Source organism: Anas acuta, chromosome 10 (assembly GCF_963932015.1).
Source record: "Anas acuta chromosome 10, bAnaAcu1.1, whole genome shotgun sequence".
Lineage (NCBI taxonomy): Eukaryota > Metazoa > Chordata > Aves > Anseriformes > Anatidae > Anas > Anas acuta.
Genome location: NC_088988.1, coordinates 15,285,377 through 15,307,550, shown reverse-complemented (window position 1 = coordinate 15,307,550; position 22,174 = coordinate 15,285,377). Strand labels below are relative to the sequence as shown.

General features: G+C 43.2%; 2 long non-coding RNA genes across 5 annotated transcripts in view; one reads left to right on the top strand and one right to left on the bottom strand.

The window, feature by feature from the left end:
* LOC137861898 (uncharacterized) overlaps positions 1-4,811 on the top strand; it is a 133,200-nt gene extending 128,389 nt beyond the window's left edge. The window contains exons 13-15 of the long non-coding RNA XR_011099914.1: positions 1,015-1,132; positions 2,594-2,850; positions 3,739-4,811. This is a non-coding gene — a long non-coding RNA (uncharacterized lncRNA). The remainder of the gene's footprint in view (positions 1-1,014; positions 1,133-2,593; positions 2,851-3,738) is intronic.
* LOC137861899 (uncharacterized) overlaps positions 1-22,174 on the bottom strand; it is a 53,473-nt gene that overhangs the window by 10,651 nt on the left and 20,648 nt on the right. For 2 of the 4 annotated variants that reach the window (XR_011099915.1, XR_011099917.1), the window contains exons 3-7: positions 9,331-11,519; positions 7,343-7,556; positions 4,818-5,057; positions 2,690-2,842; positions 992-1,201 (exon numbers count right to left, since the gene is read on the bottom strand). This is a non-coding gene — a long non-coding RNA (uncharacterized lncRNA). The remainder of the gene's footprint in view (positions 1-991; positions 1,202-2,689; positions 2,843-4,817; positions 5,058-7,342; positions 7,557-9,330; positions 11,520-22,174) is intronic. The other 2 variants (XR_011099916.1, XR_011099918.1) reach the window with 2 other exon arrangements.

Here is a 22,174-nt window from a genome sequence, read left to right as displayed (position 1 = left end):
ACATTGTTAAATATGATTGTGTCATGCAGAAGCTGTGCTGTGCCTCCAATGTGTATTTCATTTCTAGTCAATAGGCATTTGAGCTAGTTAATAAATTTTTAACAACATTGTAGACTAGACAGGGTCATCAGCCATTCAAAGAAACAACAGTTCAGTTGTCAGTGGAGTGTTAATTTCTTTCACTTCCAACTGCCCTTAACATAGATTTTAAGATTAGTATTGCAATGTTTTGCCTCTCTTGTTAAAAAATGATAAACATAGATTTGCAACTTTTTGCCTTTGAGATATTTAGATTCCCTGTCAATATTCTGCAGGCTTTTCCTCCAGCCTTGCTCTGCTTCACTGTCTCAGGTCCAAGGCTCCTAGAGAAGAAATGCAGTCTGTTTTCACTCTCTAATGCAGCAAAGGTGCAAGGTTGAACAACCAGAGCCTAATTAAAGCACCGGATTGAAAAATCAATACACATCAATATACACCAGACATTATACTAAACAGTGGAAAATATTTTGTCAGAACAGAGCGGAGTGTGAGCCAGTGTGAACTTCTGGTCCTTTCATTTTCTTGTTTTGCTCTTTTTAGGCTTTGCTAGGGATCGTGCAGGTTGACAACACACGCGCAGACACAGATGAGAGAGTTGTTTCCCTGTCAGGGAAAACCTCTAATTAAACTTTTACACTTGCCCCTCGTTCAAAGCACTGCTTTAAAAATGCAGAGCTGCTCTTGTTTGCCTTCCAGGTATCCTTCCAAGTACTTCACTTTCTAACTGCCCACCTGAAAAGGCAGAGTTGTTCCCACTGCTCTCAGAGCTATGGAACATGAAAGCGCCTCTGTCCAAAACTGCTCTTAAGCATGTAGTTAAGCTGCAGCCGCATTGAGCCAAAGGGATTTAAACACTGCTGAAGCACTGACTCCATCACTGTCCTACCTTAGCACAAAGCTCCACAAAAACAGCCTGTACTTGTTTCTTCCTGCTGCCATTGGTGCCACTGACCTGCTATCTGGTCATCTTTGGAGGAGGAGAGCCCAGAAGAGCCGCTGATGGCCCCCTGGGAATGCCTTCATTTGCTGGCCACGTTCTGTCCCTTGATGCACGTTAAAGGCTGTTGGCAACCGGGGGGACACCTGAGCCAAGGTGAGCTGGTGAAGGAATCTTCAACTCGTTGAGATAACTCTTAAATTTTAATCAGCACACTCTTGTTTGCTGCCAAAAATAATTTAGATGATGAATAAATGCATGTGGAGTGCATGCATGGCTGTAATTCAGCCGTGGTCACAAACTTCGCCAATAATGCATGCAGCAGAAAAAAAATTATTTATTACCTTTAGCATGCGGTAATAAGTCTTGTTTTCTCAAGCTAGAGTCCAGTTTGAGCTAGGCTGAAAGGCTGGCAAAGGTATGGGGAGGAAATTAATGTTTACTGGTAGGTACCAAAGCAGCGATGAGCTCAGCAAGGCAACGCTGGATGTCATCAGAGCCGCTGGGGGAACCTGACTGCCCTCATGCTTCCTGAACTGCTCTATCTGGAAACCAGTGGAAGGTCCTGCGATGAGCTGCTGGCACAAGCAGACCCCGGGCAGGTTGGGAGGGGAGGGCTGGGGACTCTGCCCCTCCCCGGGACACCCAGCAGAGCCACTGGGCTGCAGTGACAGCAGCGAGCATGAGGTGGGCGCGAGGCACCAGGCCCAGCACAGCGCCTGGCATGCTGAAGGCATCAGCTCGCAAGCTCTGCGTGTGCCAACAGCGGCTTGTCCTGCTCCTTAAAGGGCTTCTTCCAGCCACATTCAGTACTTGCCCACATTAAGTCAGTGTGGGGTTGTGGCACTGGGTGCTCTGGAGCCCGGAGCTCGAGGGCTCAGCAGGTAAGAAGTGAGAGCTCAGGTTTGGGGCAACAATGCAGGGAAACCAGCAAACCAGCCCAAAGGCTAAGCCTGGGTTTGGGGCCATCTCTGGTGCATCAATAATCCCCTGGTCACCCTGGCGGTGCAAATACAGCATGGCACAGTGGTGCCAAACTTGCTCACTAGCTTTACTCAGTGTGCATCGAACCAAAAGAGAAATTGGAAAACAAATTTGTAACAAATTAACCTTAAATAAAACAGAAACGTGGGGCTCAATGTCATGTTTTTCTAGTGACTAGTACACGTGAAACAACAAAAATACAGTTTGCAAGTCAAGAAAAGCAGCGGCCTGACCAGCTGCCTTTGGCTGGCATGGGGAACCAGAAGGAGATGGGCGAGTGTCTGTACATTAGAAGAAGGTGTTGACTTGAGTATTTTGACTTTTTTTTTTTTTTTAAGGGAGATTGCTGCTTACAAAATGACTCAATATGTATATCTATCAACCCATAAAGATATCTGCAGATATGCATGAATACACCTGTATGCAGAATGCAGAGCTTTTTCTGTTTCGAACATTTTTTATCTAGACCACATTAAAAGATGTTCTCCTAAGGGAAAATGTTTCCTAATTTCTGCTCCATTTCAGGTGAAGACAAGTGGAAGTCTTTTACTTCAGGCAACTGAAGCAAACAAAAAATAAATACACACACACATATATATTTGACAAACTCTGTTTTTTTTTTTTATGGGACAGGAAACCAAGGAGCCTTATATTACAGCATTCAGAAATTGCTTCTGGATGACAGCACTCTTATTCGCTAAATACATACCTTTGATACAAAATACTGACCTGCTGGAAATGGTTTCACAGAAAGCACGAAGGACGCAGAACTGCCTTGCTCGGCAGTTACAGAAGGGAGGAGTGAATAATCCTGGCAGATGGGCACTGGTGGGGCTGGAATGAGCCAGGATGAAACCACCATCATGGAAATGAGTTAAGCTCCTGCAGAAGTAAGTAAAAATAAATGAAATTGTGGGGAGGTGGAAGAGGTGGGTGAAAAGAGAGCGAGGGGCTTGATTTAAAATGAGTACTGGGATACAGTAACACCTTTCCAAAGTGCAGGATGAGCAGAGGTGCTGCAGGGTGCTCAGGGCAGAGCCTGTGCCCAGACCTGCAGGGCTGCCACGTGGCCCTGCTGGGACCAGTGGGACACTGCACCCGGGACCCTCGCCACCTCTGGCGAGCATGCGCCTGCCTTGCGTGTCTCAGAGTGATGGCACATGGAGGAGAAGGAGGCGAGGTGAGGAAAAGATTAAATTTGGGGCAACCTTCAGCCCTGACCTCCTAATTCTACATCCTGTCTTCCCTTGCACCTCATTACTCATTGGGCTGTCGAGTCCAGACTCCAGCCTGCCAGATTAAGGACTGCAAGTTTATTTAAAAGGAAACAAAACAAAAACACACCAGTTTTCCTCATTCTTGGCAGCCACCAGGATGCCTCCCTCCGCAGGACCACACAGGGAGCAGGCGGTGGCACGCTGACAATTAACTCGCCCGGCTGCGCTGGGAACACCGGGGGGGTTTGGAGGCTGTGGGGCATTTTTGGGTGCCGACCTGGAGCTGGGCTGTCTTCTGCAAGGCCGCTCTGCTCCAAGCCCCGTGGGGACGAGTCCTGTGGCCCTGTCTGCAGGGGTCTGGGTGCCCGCTGGTGCGTGCCTGGGCTTCTCGACAGCTCCCTGGCTGCCCCCAAGGGCCTCCCTGCTCTGCGCTGCTCTTGGGGAGGGATGGGAGGCCCAAGGGGACGGGGGTGTGATTTTACTTTCCTTCTGTTTCATCTAAAGGGACAATCAGGCTCTTTTGGGGCTCTCCATCTGTGTTTCACATTCTTTTTTTTCCAGACTTGCGTTCATGGGTGTTGCCCAGAAGAAGAATTTCCTACTTCTGGTCCAAAATGGGGAAATTCTTAGGCGTAAAATCCAGCTCAGCTGTGACCCGTAAAGGACCTCATGCTGCTGATACTGTGTCAGGCAGTCAAGTTACATGACTTAACTGCAGAAAGTAATGGATATACATTTTTTTGTTTGTTTGTTTTTAACTCACTAAATATGTTTAAATGTATGAAGATGCTCAGAACATTTTCAGTCTTATTTAAAATGTGTGAAAATTCACATTTTTTTAATTGAAATATTCAAGTTGATGCAAAACCTTTGCAGTGTCCACAAAGGCAGGCAAATGCAGCGATGGGACCGCAGGGCGGACTGTTTGTGTGGGCACGTGAACGTGAGACCACAAGCAGTGAAGTCACACAGGCAAACATTCAGGTTTCATTGTGAAACCACAGATACAACAGAAATTGCTCTTCTCACACCGTGCAGCTGGGCTCGTGCTAGGATAGCGCTGGCCCAGCTGGGGGCAGAAAGGCAGACCTGCAGCACAGCCAGGGGGGAGCAGCTCATTTCCATCCTGAGGATTAGGTTCATGGGTGCCCACTTGAGAAGAGCCCCAGCCCCAGCAATAAGAGCTCCTTCTGCCTGCCAGGGCCTTTAGGAACGTTTCTGCCGGGCTTTGTGAGGGCAGGGAGTGCTGTGTGGGTGCAAGGTACGTGAAAGGACATGTGGATGTGCTGCGCTGTTGCACTTGGACTTTGTCTACAACTCAGACCAAGGTGCTGTACCTTTTTTCTACAAGGAAAAGGTGATATCGTATCACTGATGAGAACAAAGTATTTTTAACTATCTCTGCTTGTGCCCTTAATTGTGGGTAGCTCCTAACAAGGGCTCAGATCAGCATACCTGGACACCAGCACTCACGTGTGTGTAAACAGGCCCCAACAGAAGGTCTAGAAACATGGCTGAACCTGGCAGAGGCCCTGGAGGATTCAGACCCCCTGTTTGCTGTTAAACACCCAAGCAGCGTGTAGCTCTGCTCTTGCATCTTTCCCTGTGTTGCACTGCTCAGACCCAGCTTGCTGACCTACCTCACCGCAGCTACAGCTGCTCAGGCCCTCGCATGCCTTCAGGCTCTCATTCCAAGAGTGCTTCTGGTGCCAGAGGGTTTTGGCAACTGCTGTAATGTGCATGATTATTTCCATTGAGGAAACCGTTGGTGATAACAGCGATGAGGAGGTATGCAGGGTGTAAGCCACAGCTTGCTGAAGGCATGAGACCATTAGGGTACGTAAGGATAAGCCCCTGGTGCTGTTCGAGAGGAAGCAGCTCTGCACATGAAATAATGTCACGTTAGTAGGGAAGTGAATATGCTAAACATAGTTTAACCCCTGAGCTGCCCCCTGTGAATAAAGTGTTTCCAGAAGCCTTCACAGACTTGGCTTGAGCTAGGTGCTCACTCAGCTGATGAAAACATTACACGCCCTCTGTCCAGCCAACCTGATATATTCGCTAAGCCTTACAGCAAAAGGAGATGTGTTTTGGCCACTTTTGTTGCCAAGTTGCCTGATACCAATGTGGACGTTATGAACTCCAGCAGTATTTTAAGTTGCTGCGATCTTAAATTTTATTTTCTTATGCAGCTGCCCAAGCCAGCTTACATGCTGATCAGGATCTGCTGCAGCCTGGGAATAATCTGGCACCAGCTTCTTGTGCAGGCAAGTAAATCCTTCCTGACATCAATGAACTGAAAAATTCTGAGGCCTGGCAGTGACAAAGGGAATAGTGAATGAGAGCAGTATTTCTTTATATTGATCTACCTTTCCTGCTCATCTACTAATAACATTGGCTGTTTACCCTCTGTAATAAGTTGTGATGGGTGTTTATGCAGGTCCTTGCTTTCCAGTTCTCCCAGTAAGTGCCAGTATGCACAAACCTAGAAAACCCCCCAAACCCCAAGGAACCAGCTAGGGCTACATAAGAAACAAGTGTATTACTCCTCTTAAAGCTTGCAATTCCATCTCTCGTCTGACAGATTTAGATGTTGATCTTATGCCTAAGAATTTCCCTCTCCAATATTTAAAGTTTCTTCAACCCAGTCTACCACACAGGGGGAGCAGACCCCCTGCAAAAGAAGGGAAGAGACAGGACACTCTCACCCCGTGGCCCTACTCTGAATTTATGCAGCCACTTGGGGAATCTGGGGAGATGCTGATACCTTTGTCCCAGTCCCATATCCCTTATCGTAATCTAAATACTGGATGATTTTACAGCCTGAGGAAAGTGCAGAGGGTGAAAAGTGGGTACAATAAAGGTTTATAAGATGGTGAGAAAATTATTGAGAACAAGAATTTAAAATCTCCTAATGCATGTTCACACAACACAGAGCAACTGTGGGACTCAGTGTCCCAGAATGTTGTGGATACAAAAATGTCCATGGGCTTAAAAAAGTGATAACGTGAGGTAATGGATGAAAAGAAAACATTTATCAAGGGCTACAAAAAACAAAGCAAGATGCCAACTCTGGCTCAGCTAATGAGAGCTGAAGGGAGAAAGCTAGGAAGCTATGCTATGGGGGTAGTGGTACATATTTGTCCTACTGTGGTCTCTTTCCTAAGAGTCTGCTCCTGCTTGAGAAAGAAAAATATCCTTTCTGGAGAGGACATTTGGTCTCATCCTCATACAGTCAATCTTATTTCAATTTTTTAAAAAAGGCAATGGTTAAAAGATAAAAGCAGTGATACATATCTTAACAGATCCTGTTCCTACTTTTCTGATATGGGAAGATGCACATACATTGTCCTGATGTTAAGCATACCTTGGAAGTGACCTGTGCTGTGCTGCTTAGCACAGAGTTTTTTGCAAGGATCCTTTAAGTTCATACTGAGCCAGTGGGTTGGTACTGCAGCGGGAGCCAGCCAAGCAAGCTAGAGGCAGCCAAACAAGCTAGAGGATGTTTTCCATGGAAAAATTCTAAGCTCCAATTTCTGTGTTTGATAGCAAGTAATCAAGAAATAGCTCTGCATCAAGACAAAAATCTCTGTTAAAAGTTTAAGCTCAGAATCAGATTTAAAAAAAAATCCAGGAAAAAAAATGATTTTCTCAACAGTTGAGAAGCCCTGTGTGATGGACACTGCTGTATTGGGCACCTTCAGCAGGACCCAGGTGAGGACCTACTTGTGCCAAGCACAGTAGGGACTCACAGCAAGACGGAGAGGCATGCATTTCTCTGGGCATTAAATACCATTGCTTTAGCTAAAAACTCTCCATCCCAAAGCATCTACAGGCTGCATGGGCTGAGCTGTGTGCAGGAACCCCGCAGCTGAGGGAGCCTGAGCCACCAGTGCCTCCTTAATATTTGTTGCTGGTCCATTGTCAGGGATTATGGCCTCACCCACCAAACCCTCATCGTTGCCATCAAGTGGGCACATTTTAAAATATATATATTTACTTCAATTACAACATTTTTAAACTATTTTTGTAAACTGGTCACAGATGCACAAACTCTACCCACAGAAGTCCTTAGAACAGCATAGCTGGTGAAAAGCAGAGGCTGGCTAGCCAAGACAAGAGGTGACTATGCAAAACCTACCTCGGCTCTACGCTCGTATTTTACCTTGAAGTAGTTTGCTGGCACGGTAGAGAGTCCTGTGAGAATGTGAGGCTGTTGCTTCCGCCCTCTTCATGCACCAGGTAAGACCTTGGCCCAAAGAATTTCGACAGGGAAAAATCCAGCCTTTCCCCTACAGCAGTCTTCTCACACTCTGGATTTGAGTTGGAGCAGGACAGGGAGGCCGAAGACTCATTAAAACCTGAGGCAGAGTGGGAGCCTGCAAAGAGCGTAAGTGTATGCCAAGAACAGAGGCAGCAAAGTAAGATGGGCTACATCAAATGCATCCAAGATAATTTGCAAGGAGAGGTCTACCAAGGAAAACATACACATTAGTGCAAGCAGAGGTTCAGGCGAATCTAAGGAAACTGCCTTAAATACATCACAGTTGCCTTTCCAGTAGCTCACTGTTTTTTCCCCACAGTAGTTTCTCATGTTTACTTTGGCATTTGTGGGGAAAACATCAATGAGAGCGCTGCTGTGAGAGTGCCCTGCCGTATGACGTTGAGCTGTTCCAGTACCACAGCAGCTATTTTCCAACAGATTAACATTCAGATACTGGGAAAGTTCATCCAGTTCACATAAATCTGCATAGAAATTTTATTAACTTATAACTTTTTTTCACTTGGTGGGCCACCTACAAAATGAAAACAGATTGCTTCCATTCTCGTAAGATAGAAGAGGCAAAATTAAAAAAAGTCTATAAAAATATATGCCTTGCTGAAAAGATGAAAGTGCTAATCTTTCAAACAGTGGCACTTGAGTTCCCAGCCCCTCTAAATAAAAACAACAACTTAATTGTGTCATTAGTGGATTCATTTTTTCCTTGGTTGCACTGAGGAGAAACATGCCATCAGAAAAAAAGAAAAAAAAAAGAAAAAAAAAAGAAAAATGGATGCAAGCAAAATTAAGGCACTGGGTTGGCACTTGGGAGATCTGGTTTCAGTTCCTGGCTCTGTCAAACACTTCCTATGTGACCTTGTAAATGTCACTTTTGAGCATGTAAAACCATCTGGCCTGATCTAGTGAAACATGTATTTAATTTTAAGATGCAAGTAGTTCCACTTCCATCTCACACGCCTAAATTTAAAGACATGTTTACATGCCGTGCTGGTTGGGAGCCACACCGCTCAGCCCCTGCCAGGGCAAAGCGGGTTCCCCCTGCTGCCTACAGCGTCCTGGCTGCGGGGTGGGGATGAACAGCATTTTGTCTCTTTTGGCCCCAACTTTTTCAGGGTAGAGGCAGCCACTCTCCTCGTGCGTGCAGCACAAGCACGGCTGGGTTTCCCACTAAGCTCAGGAGTAACGCAAATAATTGGTATCGATAAAAGCCGCAAATTCAGATGCTGGTGTTGTAAATAAAATCTGCATTTAGGCACTGAGATACTGGCCTGATTTTCAGAGTTGCTGAGCAACCAACACTCATCAAGTCAAGAGCCCATGAATGCTTTGTACTTCAGAAAATTAGGTCATTTATTTGAAGGCTAAAAATAGAAAATGAACCCCAATTTCAAGGTTTGCAAATTTGCCTTTGTCTTCAGATGTACTCTGATGCCAGGTTCTGTCCCTTGCCCTTACAACCAGCCATCTTCCCAAACCTTAGCTAAAACAGATTCAGAAGTAAAAAAACGTCATTTAACCATTTCACTGCTTTTAAATGTAATTAAAAAGATGAGAATTCTACTGAGACATTTAAAATATATGTATATAATATACATATGCGTATACACATGTTTTTAATGTACATGGTATATACAATGTTATTTTATGGCACAGCAGATGTTTCTTAATTCCCTCACACCACACACTGAAGCAAGATTATGCCAGGCTATTTTATTATGAATAATGTGCTTGCTCCATCATTAAGTGGGTTATTAAAGACATAAACAAACTTTTATGCCCTGCTTTTCAACAGCTGCTGGTGGTCTACAAAGCGATAATCCTGCTTTCAGCAAATATTCCTAGACTTAAAAATAAATAAATAAATACATTACGTAGGGAGCCAGGTTGACTCGTGAGTGGGAAGATCATAACTCCGGCATCTCCAGCGCCACGGAGGCAGTGGTGGCATTACTTCTAAGCCAAGCACAGAGATCGCAGGCTGGAAATGAGATGGCTGCTCCATACATCATTTCTTCCCAGCGCCACACAGGAACTCCTATGCTAAGCAAACAAGTCTGACTGGCATTTATTTCAGCAAGGACAGCGGGAGAGCAAAAATTTAAAAACAAATGCTGGTTTTAAACAAACAAATAAACACGTTGCAAAAATATTCTATACATGACAATAGCTGTTTTTTCCTTCCTAATTAATTATGTGGCAGAGGCACAGTTGCAGATCCTGTAACCTCAGCTTTGAAGAAAATCAGCTGAGTAGGTTTTATAACTTCAAACAAAAGGGTAGAACGGGACAATAAAGGTTACGTGGCCATGTTCCGTCACGGGCGCTCTAGCTATTAATTTAAACGGATGTGACCCCTACATGACAAAGCTCCAAAGGTGTACAGGGAAGAGGGTTTATTCTTATAAATAGGACTGATGCCAGGTCAACCAGGCCCCCTCGCTTTGGACTTCCTAAAGAAAACAGCTTCAGACAGCTGAGCAAAAGAGTTATGGAGAGTGCTGAGATAGGAAATATCTACGGTTCCTGATATATTATGATTGGCCCAGGGAGCAAGGAAGCTGAGAGCCAAAGGTAGTCCTAAAGGGTGCTAAACTGTACAGCGCTAACGTACACAACAACATCCTCATACAAGCAGATGTTTAAAAAAAAGGAGGGGGGGCTGGAAATTGTATTTAGACCACATTGCTTTCACCCTAGGGAGGAAAACTAAAAAAGGGAGAATGTGGAACCAATTTTCAAGCTTGAGCAACTGAAAGTCTATTAAATGATTCTGTCATCAACATGAGATGAGAAAAAAAGTAATAATTTATACAACAAATTGGGTAATTGTAGCTGCATGGACAAATGATATTTCTTCCCTGATAACTGAATAAACATTGTTACAAGAGAAAGGTTATAAGGAAATAGCCACTTTGGTGAACTACAAGCACCAGGTCTCCTGCTTCTGTTCATATCAAAAGGAAGGCATTACAGACTGAAGGGCATGCATGCTCTTGATCACAAACAAATATTTTGAGCCACTAAGGGGATTTTTTTCAGTAATTGAGCTGCTAAAGATGGGCTCAACTGCATATAACTAGAAGCAATCTCAGCCTGATTAATGCATTATGTCAAATTTAAATTAATTCTCTTGAAGACATGACAGTGTAAACTGGAGGAATTAACAGTAATAATATGGCAAACATACCTGTATTTGTTTACTGAAACTACTATTTTCTTAAACATAAACTGCATAAAAAGTAATAATACAAACAGTTGAAACCTGTAGTAGGTACATCCCAAAGATAAATAGTGGGAACGCTGTGGAAGCAAGAGCAAGTCAGGGAGGGTAATGCTGGGGTGTAAGGCAATGCCTTCTGCTGAGGCTGACTGAATACTGGCATGACACAGGAGAGGAAAAACCTGAAATACACTGAAAACCCAGCAGCCAGAACACACGTGGGAACGCATATCTAGCGGCCAAATTCCTAAGTTTCAGGGCCTTCAAGTTTTTATTTTCTTTTCTGCCACAGCCTTCCTGTGGGATGCTGGGCGAGTCACTTAATGGCCTCTGCGCCTTTGTATTGTTCTGGGCAGGATTACGCTGGATTCTGCCTGCGGAGACCGGGCCCTCGATGCCAGAAACCCTTCTTGGAGGGTCACTACTGAAGTACAAATTCTTAAAAAACATATTTAGCCTGGGGACTTGCAACATATAAGCCTGACCTCCAAACTCCCTACTCCTCAGATTAGGAAGAGGCCACACACATTTTCTTGGCCGGACTCATCTGAAGTGCAAGGACCATTAAAAACTGACCTTCCGTGGGGAAAGGAAAAGCACTGAGCTCCCTGCCAGGGCCACGTCCCAAACAGTGATGCACCACCCAAACGTGACAGAGGAGGTTGTAAAAGGAGTCTGAGTGGAGATCTCCTTCCAGTTGCATGGTGAGACTGAAAGGTTCAGGTGTGCAAGGTGCCAACAGGACCACACGTAGGCTCGAGGACTGGCATGTGCTGAAAGGCTGTGCTGGGTGAGAGGCGAGGCGCTCGGCTCCTCTGCTCCACGCTGGGCTTCAAGAAGCTGAAACAAGAGGGGGCATAAAGGAAAAAGGATTTTTGTTAGGATCAGTCTCCTGTTTTATCTGTCTTTCTGTGTATCCTTCCTTCTACCCAAATACATGCATGTGTGTAAACAGCCAGTCCCTCGTGCCTGAAATGGAAAATAATAAAAATATATTTACATGGGTTTAACATTAGGCTATTAAAAAGCTACAGTCAGTATAACAGAGAGCAGAAAAAAATTACAAAGAATGATTTGCATAGCAAACACATTTCACAGTTGTTTTGGACAAATGCCCTCGGTAAATATGTTTAAAGTCATGTACAACAAGAATATTTTATCACAAGTAACCATGTTTTAATAAATGCTTCGTCTTTTTGTATTTCATTCTTTCTCATCATAATAATAGAAATATAACACCATATATCACTGTAGAACACATTTCCACATAAACGCTGATAAGCACAAAATATTTTTCATCATTTACATTTTAACTGTAATAATATATGGCAGGATTAAAGCTGCATCCATCATGTGTCTAACTAACCTTGCTGTAATGAATTTTTAAATGTAATGGTTTCTGTCACAAAGTAAAATCATACATAATATCTTTTGACACAGTGTGCTGCTATACGCAAGGTTTTAAAACGTAAACGCAACTTCATTTTTAATTACATTTATAAACTCAAATCGCTATTTTCCTTTCTATAAACCGCGGGGAAAGGAAAAAAGGGTGGGTCTGTGTCAAGACTGCAAGTTGTTTTTTTTTTTTTTTTTTTTTTTATGGTACCTCGCTGGCAGGAAGCGTGCACATCCATGAAAAAGCGCGTCGCCCACCAGAAACAAAGGCTTCTCAAAATCAGAGGGAGCTGAAGCCTCCCCGCTGCCTGAAGGGCCTCCCCGTACCCCAGGCGCCGGCTTTGTGCCGTGCCGAGGTGCAGGCTCCGGCCGGGCGAGAGGGTCAAGGACAGGCACATTCCCCCTCCCCAGCCCCCTGCCCTGGCCCCGCTTGAAATAACAAATAATCCGGCTCGCTAGAGGAGAATCATTAAAAATAATTTGCGCAAGCTTTCTGTTCGGCGAGCCCTTTTTTTTGATACGATATTTCCTTCAGTGATTATCGCTGCGGACATGTTCCTGCCATATGGATGGGAGCCGGGCGAGGAGGCGGCTCAATACCTGAGTGGTTAATTAAGAGCTGTTGCTGGGCCACAAGAAGCAGGTTTGAAATCCCTCTTCACTCACCGACAATGAGTAGCTTTTTTAGCAGCAGAAGTCACTGGGGACAGCCAGAAGCACAGGGTAATTATTTGAGATAACATACAGCTGAAGAGCGCGTGTGCGCGCGCGCGTGTGCGAGGCTGCGGAGGGGGCGCGCGTCTGAAAGGAGGGCAACAGTACAGAAAAGTCTATAATAAAAAGGTCAACATCTCCTATTTTTCCGTACGGTGTCGGCAGTCTGTAATGCCTTTTTAGAATGAATGACAACGGATTCTATCTTTTTTTTTTTTTTAAATGAATATCTTATTTTGTATTCAAACTTTGCAATTGGGAGCGCGGGGCTGCCGGGGCAGTGAATAAGCTATTGGCACGTTATCAGCACGGATGCTGAAATGACTTTGATTGCGTTGTTGCAAAATAGCAGTAATTCCGACATTAGCTCGTGGAAACCCTGTGCTCGCTCAAGAACAAAGGAAAAAAAAAAAGCAATGAAATGAAAGCCATGAATGAAACGAGGGAAGTCTTCAGCTTAGAAATTTTGGGCTAATTTCTCGGCAGGGTAAATCTGCACACTGCCACAGAACTGCAAAGGGTATATTGGCTACCAACGAGGGGCTCGGTCAAGCCAGATGAGGATTTGGGCTTTGGCTACCACATTGCTTGTGGGCAGGGGCACCTAGGTTACCGTGTGGGCCAGTTAAAACACAAACCAGGGTCCAGCGGGCATTTCCTGGGATGCTCTTGCTGCAGTGCATCCCATTCACGATTCTTCCTGGCGGATGTAAAGCAGCGAGGTAACTTACAAAGGCATTATTTGCTAAAGTGCTTCATAGCTAAAACATTCATGAAGCACTGGACCAAGGTACCATTCAAGTCCACCACTGTCCAACACATGGACAGTTTTCACCTGGAGGAAACCAAAGGCAAATCGTGCAGTAACACACTGGGGTGCCGTACTTCTTTTCTCAGAGCTGCAGAGTATGAATGTCCACTTCTTCAGCCTTCAAAGCTCAGTTCTTCTACATTGGGGGCTCAAAATGCTATTTCCCTGTTTGTTTGTTTGCTTTCAGGATAGCTTTTCTACTTTCTTCCTGAGCAGCCAAAGGATGAAACCTCTGTCATATTTTTTTTGGCATTTCCAGAAAATCCCACATGTGATCTCCAACTCGAAAGGCTCAAATCTCCATCCAAACAGGCACTCTGTGAAGCTCACATGAGTGCTTAGCTTTGTGCTGTGGGGTAAAAATAAATTCAAGAAAGAAGAAACAAACCCCACAGCCTCCTCCTCCCCGCACAGCCCTGTTCACATCTTCTCAGACAAGCTGGGAGCTGTTTTGCCAGAACAAGCTGAGACTCCGAACGGAGGCGACGGTCCCCTCAGAGGTTTGGCAGTTATCAGGCGTGGGCCGAACCCCCCAAAACTTTTCACCGGCGGGGGGAACCGGGGCATACCTGATCCCCTCCTCTTTTCCCAAGGCGGATCTCACCAGGCTTTGATGTTCCTGGAGTGCACACAATACTGCTCCAGCAGCAGCACTTTTGCCGGTATAACTGTCTCAGCTTTGTTTAGAAACTGCCCAATATGTTAATTATCTCCTTTACCTCCGCGGCATTATACTGTCAAACCGTACAACAGTCTTTAGAAAATAAAAGCTAACACCCTAAGCTGCTGTACCCGGATCCCATAATATCTATTCACTGACAATGCCTGAGCTGTCAGATCAGAAGAAGCTTCATTCGAATAAAGGTGGGCAGATGTGTGATAATGAGACAGAAGCATACAGATGCTAATATAACTGTTCAGCAGAGCAGGCTCGTCTTCGTTAGGCAGACCCAGGTAGCAGCTGCAGACTGTCAGACACTGGAATGCTGCTTTCTCTTGATTCTCATTTAAGATCAGCTTCGTTCGCTGTCTGTCAGTGAACTTTTCTCTCACAGGAGCCTGGACCCCTAGGTGATCAGTCACATTTCGACATAACTAGATGTCAAAAGAAGTTTAAGTTGTATGACGAACTGTGATGCATTCCCTGTGCTGGCTGGCAGTCTCAGCCCTCCAAGGCGTCTTGTTAATGATCCACCTGGAAACTCTAGAGTATTTCCCGTATTTTGTTTTCTTATTAAAATACTGGCTAAGCCTTTGTCAATATCCATGTCAGCAACTTTAAGCTCAAGACAATATTATCACAAGCATAATTTGATTTAAAAATGGAACCGAGGACCCACACTGCCCAGGCAGCGGGAGACTCGCACGGAGTGAGCAGGATGCACGCTTTCTGGCACTGTAATTTAGAAACATCAATTAAAACAAAACATTTCTGGTCTTCTCCTGGGCAGAGGCAGGCCATGACAAGGCAGAGGAAATAAATTTTCCTAAAGTTGTCTTATGAAATACGGCTGCAGCCAGCCAGCTAGCTCAGCTGATGAACACAACCAGGAATAAGATAATGGGGAGCCTCCGTGGATGAGCAAACAATTCAAATGCACGGGAGCTTGGAAACACAAATAACCCGAGATTGTCATTTCACATACTGCTGAAACCTTTGAACTGGGAGTCTGAACTTCAGCAGCCTTTCATCTGTTGCTATGAGCTGTTTACCTGCTCACACTCCCTGGCTTCAGAAAGGAGACAGGCTGAGGCTACTTTACATAACATACATATGTGCACACACAATGCACCAAACATTCTCCTACAATAGTGCTGTGACAAGACCCAATATTACCTGGTGCTTAATCGTGTCAAGACAGTTTTTGCTGTCAATCTCAACTCCCTTCTTTGCTTCTTGGCATCTGAATTTCAACATTTCAATTCTTGTTAAGATAGCCAACGTAACGTGTCCAGATACAATTAACAGGTTTCTTTTGTTCTTAAATTTCTGAATTAAAAGGCCATGAGGGAAGCGATTCAATGATTTATGAGATCCTTCCTTTTCTTTTTTGGGGTGGGAGAATTGTGCGTGTTTCAGCCTGACGTTTGCATTATAGGTTTCATCTAAGAACAGCTATCATTCAATTAGCAGAATTGCTGAAATCACAAAATCTAAAATGCTACTGTTGCTCACGATCAAAAGCCTAAGGCAACTTGCTTCCTGATGGGTTAAAAGGAAACATAAGTAAGTAGGAAGCTCCATCCGTGTTGGTTCTGAGATTTCTGGCATCTCCCTCCCAGGCTGGGAGAGGGCCACGGGGGGAGGCAGGGGACCACGCCACGCAGCCCTTGGTTTGCTCTGGTGCTGCTTACATTTATTCCTCTTCCCATACACACAGATCCAGCTTTTAACAGTGATGAACAGTAGATCTGGCAATCTGTTTCTTTTTCTGCTTTCCCCTTATCAATATAATTCTTAATTAAACACTTCTTATGGCCAGTTTATATTCACTAATACTTTCTAATATAAAACAAGATGTCTCCCCCTAGATTCTGGTATTTAGTAGCCTGAAGCTCATTAGTGCATGTGTTCTCACCCAGGAGTTTTAAATATTTAACTAGCTAGGATTCTTTCAAGAGGTCTTAACCTTATAATTTGTAATAACTTGGGGATCTCATATCTGAAGTGTAAGTTATTAAAAATGTTTCTTCCCTTCACCCTGCATTGATTTCCTACTTCCAGCAATCAAACTAAGAGCTATTACGCCAAACAACTGCAGCTGCCTATTTATTTCATTGTAGTAAAACATAAGTGATGATAATAGATTTCCTAATAGAGATTGATCTTCCACAAAAGCCAAAAACAAAGCACGCACAGCCTGGGCATACAGCATATTATGCATTATGCACTGCATGGTTAAAATCGTTCAGCTATAGAATAATATAGGAAGGTCCGCAGAAATGAGCGTGCTGACTGATCTATCTGTGCACAGAAACGTATTACTTCTGTTGCTTGTAATGGCCTGAGCATGTGATACAAGTAAATTTTGTCTAAAAATTATCTAAGGACCACCTAATGTGCTCTGATGCTACTGAATGTCAAAAATGTCAGCAGCTTCCAGTAATGACTCTCTGACATAAACAGTAAGGGAGAAATATTACAGTTACTGAAGGAGTTGCGAGGACGAGCATGCATTTTCATGAGAGGGCTCTTTGAATGGCAGCAAGTACTCAAGCAGGCAGCTTTCCCTGCCAGTTAAGCTGGCCAAAGAAAGCGCTCTTCCCCTGGAAGACAATTAAAATGAGTTAAATGAATTAAAAAGGCCCTGCACAGTTAAAACATGGTCAGAGGTTAGGAACAGTAGTATCTGGATTTATGAAAATCATGTGGCTGCCAAGCCTCAGAAATTGTGTGTAACAAGGGAGCCATTCGAGTAGCAACATAAACAGCTTTGTAAAATTGAGGGCAATATACATAATTCTTAATTTCTAGGAGATGATTTCGTCAGCAGTTTTGCCATCTTAGGACTCGGATAAAATACTGATTTTTAAAATCTGATTTTTATCAAGCTGCTTTCCTTGGGAGAGGGAGATTAACAATGTATTTGTGAGCTAGGAGCAGCAGATAAATGAAATGCCCTTCAGTTTGTTATATATGTTTATATATATACATCTGGTTACACGTGCCTGTCATTCTTTTTTTTTTTTTTTTTTTTTTTTTTTTTTTGAGGAGCTAAATTATAACAGAGAGCAGGAGAAACATATGTTGTACTTAAAATATGCACACCTCCTGCTCCTTTGTGTAAGAAGACATTCACCTGCAATCAGGTATTTAGCTTGGGTGTTTACGCAGGAGCAAAGAGTCTGTCATAATTACTCCCAGATATTTAAGTATTAATCTTGCAGCAGAAAGCCCAGAATGCTCTGGTATACTTTTTTACCCATTACATACACAAAGTCTATCAGAAAGCATTTGTCTCCACACCCTTTATTCACTTTCAAAGGGTTAAACAGCCTATTTACAGGGCTGTCAGCAATCTGTAGCCCAAATCATGAAAAAGTCTGGCCTAGTTTTGTTCAGCATCGAGACTTGTCTTCTTGGCCTGTTGTTGTTACCATCATGTAATATCCATGACAATCGTGTTGTGCTTTTTAGGGGCTCTGTAGTGCTAAATCTGAGGGGCCATTTTAAGCCAGTAAAGGGCTTTATTTATGTGGATTTGAAAGAGTCTTGTGAAGGGCCTTCCACTCAAAATCCTCTTCAGCAGGTCATCCTGGTTTCAAAAGGATTTAGATGCAGAGGCAGTGATCAGTACTTCTATCACGTTCTAATAGACTGACATGAGCATTTGTGCCTGAAAGACAGGGGGAAAAAAGTGATGCAGATTTGCCCTAAATTGGACTGATGCACAAAGCAGAGCGCGCCATTGACTGACGAGGTAACCCCTCACACCCTTCCTTTACACTTCTAACCGGTGCCGCACAAAGAGGGAGCCGTGGGAAGCTGCATGGGAGCAAAGCATATCCATTTTCATGGACCATATGGAAATTTTGTTTTGTGTACAGAGAAAGTGTCTGATAACAGTGACCTTAACTGCCATATGTGTATGGTGAATAGTAAACAGAGCAAACCACTCAGCTCTCTGACCCTTAGCATATGGACATCTCTACCAAAGGAGAGTTTTCACAGCACATCCACTTTCACTGTCATCTCACTGGTAACCCAGGGGATTTCACTAGATTTGTTAATGAATTGCTCTATTGACTTATATCTGAGCTTGCCTCATTAGAGTAGAAGAACAAAATTTTTATCTATGTTTTCGTGAAGGGGACCAGAATGCCCCTCCTTTGTTAAGAGGTGGGTAATCTGTGGGGCTGTCATCTGTTTTGAGCTAATTTATTGTGTCAGTTTAAGAAGGCTCTTCAGTGTTCATTGATGCTCAAGCTCCACTCCAAGCCTCTTTAAATCAATTTTTTCCTTGTGAGTGGAATGTTTTTTAGGCCCCTGCTTGGTTTACAAATAGCTGAACATGTTGTTACCCTGGTGCTGGCTAGCTTTAGAGTGCCAAATACAAGCAAACTCAGTGAGCCTCCATAGCACCACCTGTCATGAAATGGCTTTCAAAGCGGCTACAAGCCTTGTACAACCTTGTACCATTCACCTTCCCCACCCACCATCACTCAAACAACACTTCTTCATAAACTCGCCTGTACTGAACCCAGGCGTGTTACAGAAATCGAGGGTGTGCATAGATCATAAATGTTCATATTTCTACCATGCTGCAGTTAGTGATGGACCATTGCTTTAGGATTTCCAGAGTTTGCAACACAGACTGGCCTCTGGTTAGTACACCGTGATAGCCATCAATTAACATGTTATTAAATAGTACACCAATAAAGAACACATTATGCCTAATGGCCAATGTGGAATCAGAAGGTATTAGTAAAATGAGATTCAATAAAATGCAAACCATAAAGATAAGCTTCTGAAGATTGGATCTGACTTCTTGTCTCTACTTCCAAGGAAATAAATGGTCAGTGCAGTAAACCTCCTTCCTGCCAGTGCTCTAACTGCCTCGAGCACACAACATAGCGCACGGCACGGGAAGGAACAGACACTTGGACTTAGAGCACTGCAGCGTGGCTCTTGGAGACAAACAAAAAACTCGTATTTTTTTATATCCATGCAGAACACACAGTTTTGATGATTCTTTTTAAGACCAAGGGACCTTGAAGACACAGCATAACTGCAGATCTCTGGATCCATAACGAACACATCAAGCTACCAGACTTGATGGGTATTGGCCTATCAATTTACAAACTCCTGTTTTCCCCTTCTCCCCCTGCTGCACATGAAAAACCTTCCACATTTAAAAATCACAAGTCACACAGAGTATTTGTTGCAAACACTGTAATTTCCCCAGAATTAGAAGCAACTCAAAGAATTGTAAAAATAGCTGCCATTTGCACCAGCGACCTTGGCACTTTGCACTGCAGTCAGTATGAGGTATGGGGGAAAATTCCAGCAGCCAATCTTCAGATGTGAAGGGCTGCATTATTTTTTATAACATTATTATGAAATTGAAAATATGAATCCAAGAAGACCTTTGCGCCCTTGCAAGATGCATGAGGGAGTGATATGAGTTACTGTAACTTCAGCTATTTTCTCTAGCAAAGCATATTGTATGGAGGTCCCCTACAGTTTCAGAGCTGGAAACCTGTTTTCGCTGAAGAGTGACCAAAATCTGCAGTCCTCACTCAAGCACAATTCCCACTGAACTTCCAACAGGAGCTTCCCCTCATAGAGAATTCCATTACTAGCAGTCAACTTTTTTCCAAATCACTAGCCAAAGTGGAAGGTGTGTTGAATGAAAGTAGTCTCTTTTTCCAGCTTCTACAGATGATTTATACCCACGCATTTTCTGTGTGGTTTAACTTTCAGAACTCACGTTATTGGGCTCACATTATTTTGAAGCTTTGTGTAAGGCTTTGGCTATGCTAGACTTACCTCAAAACGTGTCGTGGTGCTGGCCAACTCTAGCCAAGCAGCACAGCAAGACAGACTAAAGATGTTCACAACACAAAGGCCCTACCTGCACACTGGAGGCAACACCAGCTCATTTCTCTGCAGGTGTTTTTCTCTGAGTTGCCATGGAGTCATTGGCTCACCCGGAATCAACTCTGTCTGCACAAATGACTCATCTTGCTACCAAAATCTATGTGTAGGGATTGTTATTAAGAATCCAATATTAATCAAGCCATGGTATTGGAGTTGTCATAGTTATTTCCTACTCTTAGCACAGAGAATAACGATGTTCTATTATTTCAAATAGCACAGTGAGAGAAGTGTGGGTAAATACTAATTTTTTTCACTGGAAAAATTATGTTGCACGTCGATAAATACCAAGATGTGAAAAGCAATCTGAGAGTGTACAGGGAACTGAAAACACATTTCTGCAGGGTTCACTCCTTCACTGGCTGGCATGGCTGTCAACCATCTGAGCCACTTTCACTGGGTAAATCCTGCACTTTGCAATGCTGAGTACAGGAGTACCCTAACACCTGGTACACCGAATATCAGGCAGAATTTCATTACAATTTTTAAGCAAAAAATGCATAAGCAAAAGCTTACTTTACTTTTCGCTGCATTTTTTTTTTCAAATCTTGTTTTATATAGGAATTAGTTTAAAGCCATTTGGATTATTCATGTTCATTTAATCTAGGGATTTCTAGGCAAAATCTATCAAAGGAAATTAAAGTAAGTCCCAATTGCCAGTGCATGAAAAGATATGATACTATCACAATTAAATGACGGTCAGGTCATTTGTTGCAGTGAAACTGGTGCGTTACAGGTTGATAAATCTAAACCTGCAACTTTAAGAGATTCAGAAAAAACATGAAGTTCATTCTGGCAGCAATCTATGTTGCTTCTCCTGTTTTAGAGTCTTCTGCTCTTTGAAAATTGCTAACTAAGTCCACTCATTTTTACCACTTTTTTTTTTTTTTAAACAAATGAACAAACAAAGAAAAAAACACCACCACCAAAACTATCCCAGGCACATTGGTTATGTTTTCAGATTGGAGCTCATATTTGATTTCAGCTCTGAAAATAAATGTCTCACATTCCCCATTCATTCATATGGCAAAACAAGCCTGTGGATTGGTGCAATAAGCAATTCCTGACTTAAAAGACACCATAGGCTGAAAAATCAGGATGGGCGCTGAGAGTTAAAACTTTATCACAGCTGTATGGAAAAATCTTGCAGAGAACCTGCCTACACCATGCATGACTCAAGGCTGTAGTCTTTGACCCTTACCTTCCTATATTGATAGGATCACACAGGAAAAGATATAATTAAAACAAGTAAAAACAAAAAATAGAGAGATAGGAACACTGGGACATTTAAAACAACCTACACACACAAAAAAAGCAACATATATAACTCACTGGGATAAATAAATAACTTCAGAAATTCATTCCTTTTCTTAGTTTCATTGCAGAAAGAGCAGGTACAACAGAGCTCAAAAAAAAAAAAAAAAAAGAACAAGGAAAAGCTGCATGTATCATACTTCAGCGGGCTAACCATATTCCTTAAAATTACAAATTTGACAGAAAAAATGGCTTCATAAAATACAAGTGCCTGGAGTGCATAATAGCTACCAGAGAAATTGCTATAACAATTATATGAAATTATGACTATTTACTAGTATCTAAAGGGTGTTTCACCTTATCAAACAGTATATTCACACACCCAGGAATAGATACAACAAGTAGTAAATACAGGAATTGAGATTCTATGACAGACATTCCTTTTTTTTTTTTTTTTGTCTACCATGGATCTGAGGAACAGACCTATGAGGATCCCTTAATTACCACTAGCAACTGATTAGCAGATCAGAAACAACGTCAACCACTTAACTGCATTTTGCAAAAACTTCTGAGTTTCTGTTCATTTGTTTTTGTTTCACACTGGCACTATAAGAAAAAACCCTGCTAAATAGCTTCAAATAGTTGAGCTGGGATGGAAAGTACCAGGTTTTGATCCTCTACCTGCCATGCCAGGACATCAATGGAAAGAAAGTGTTCACA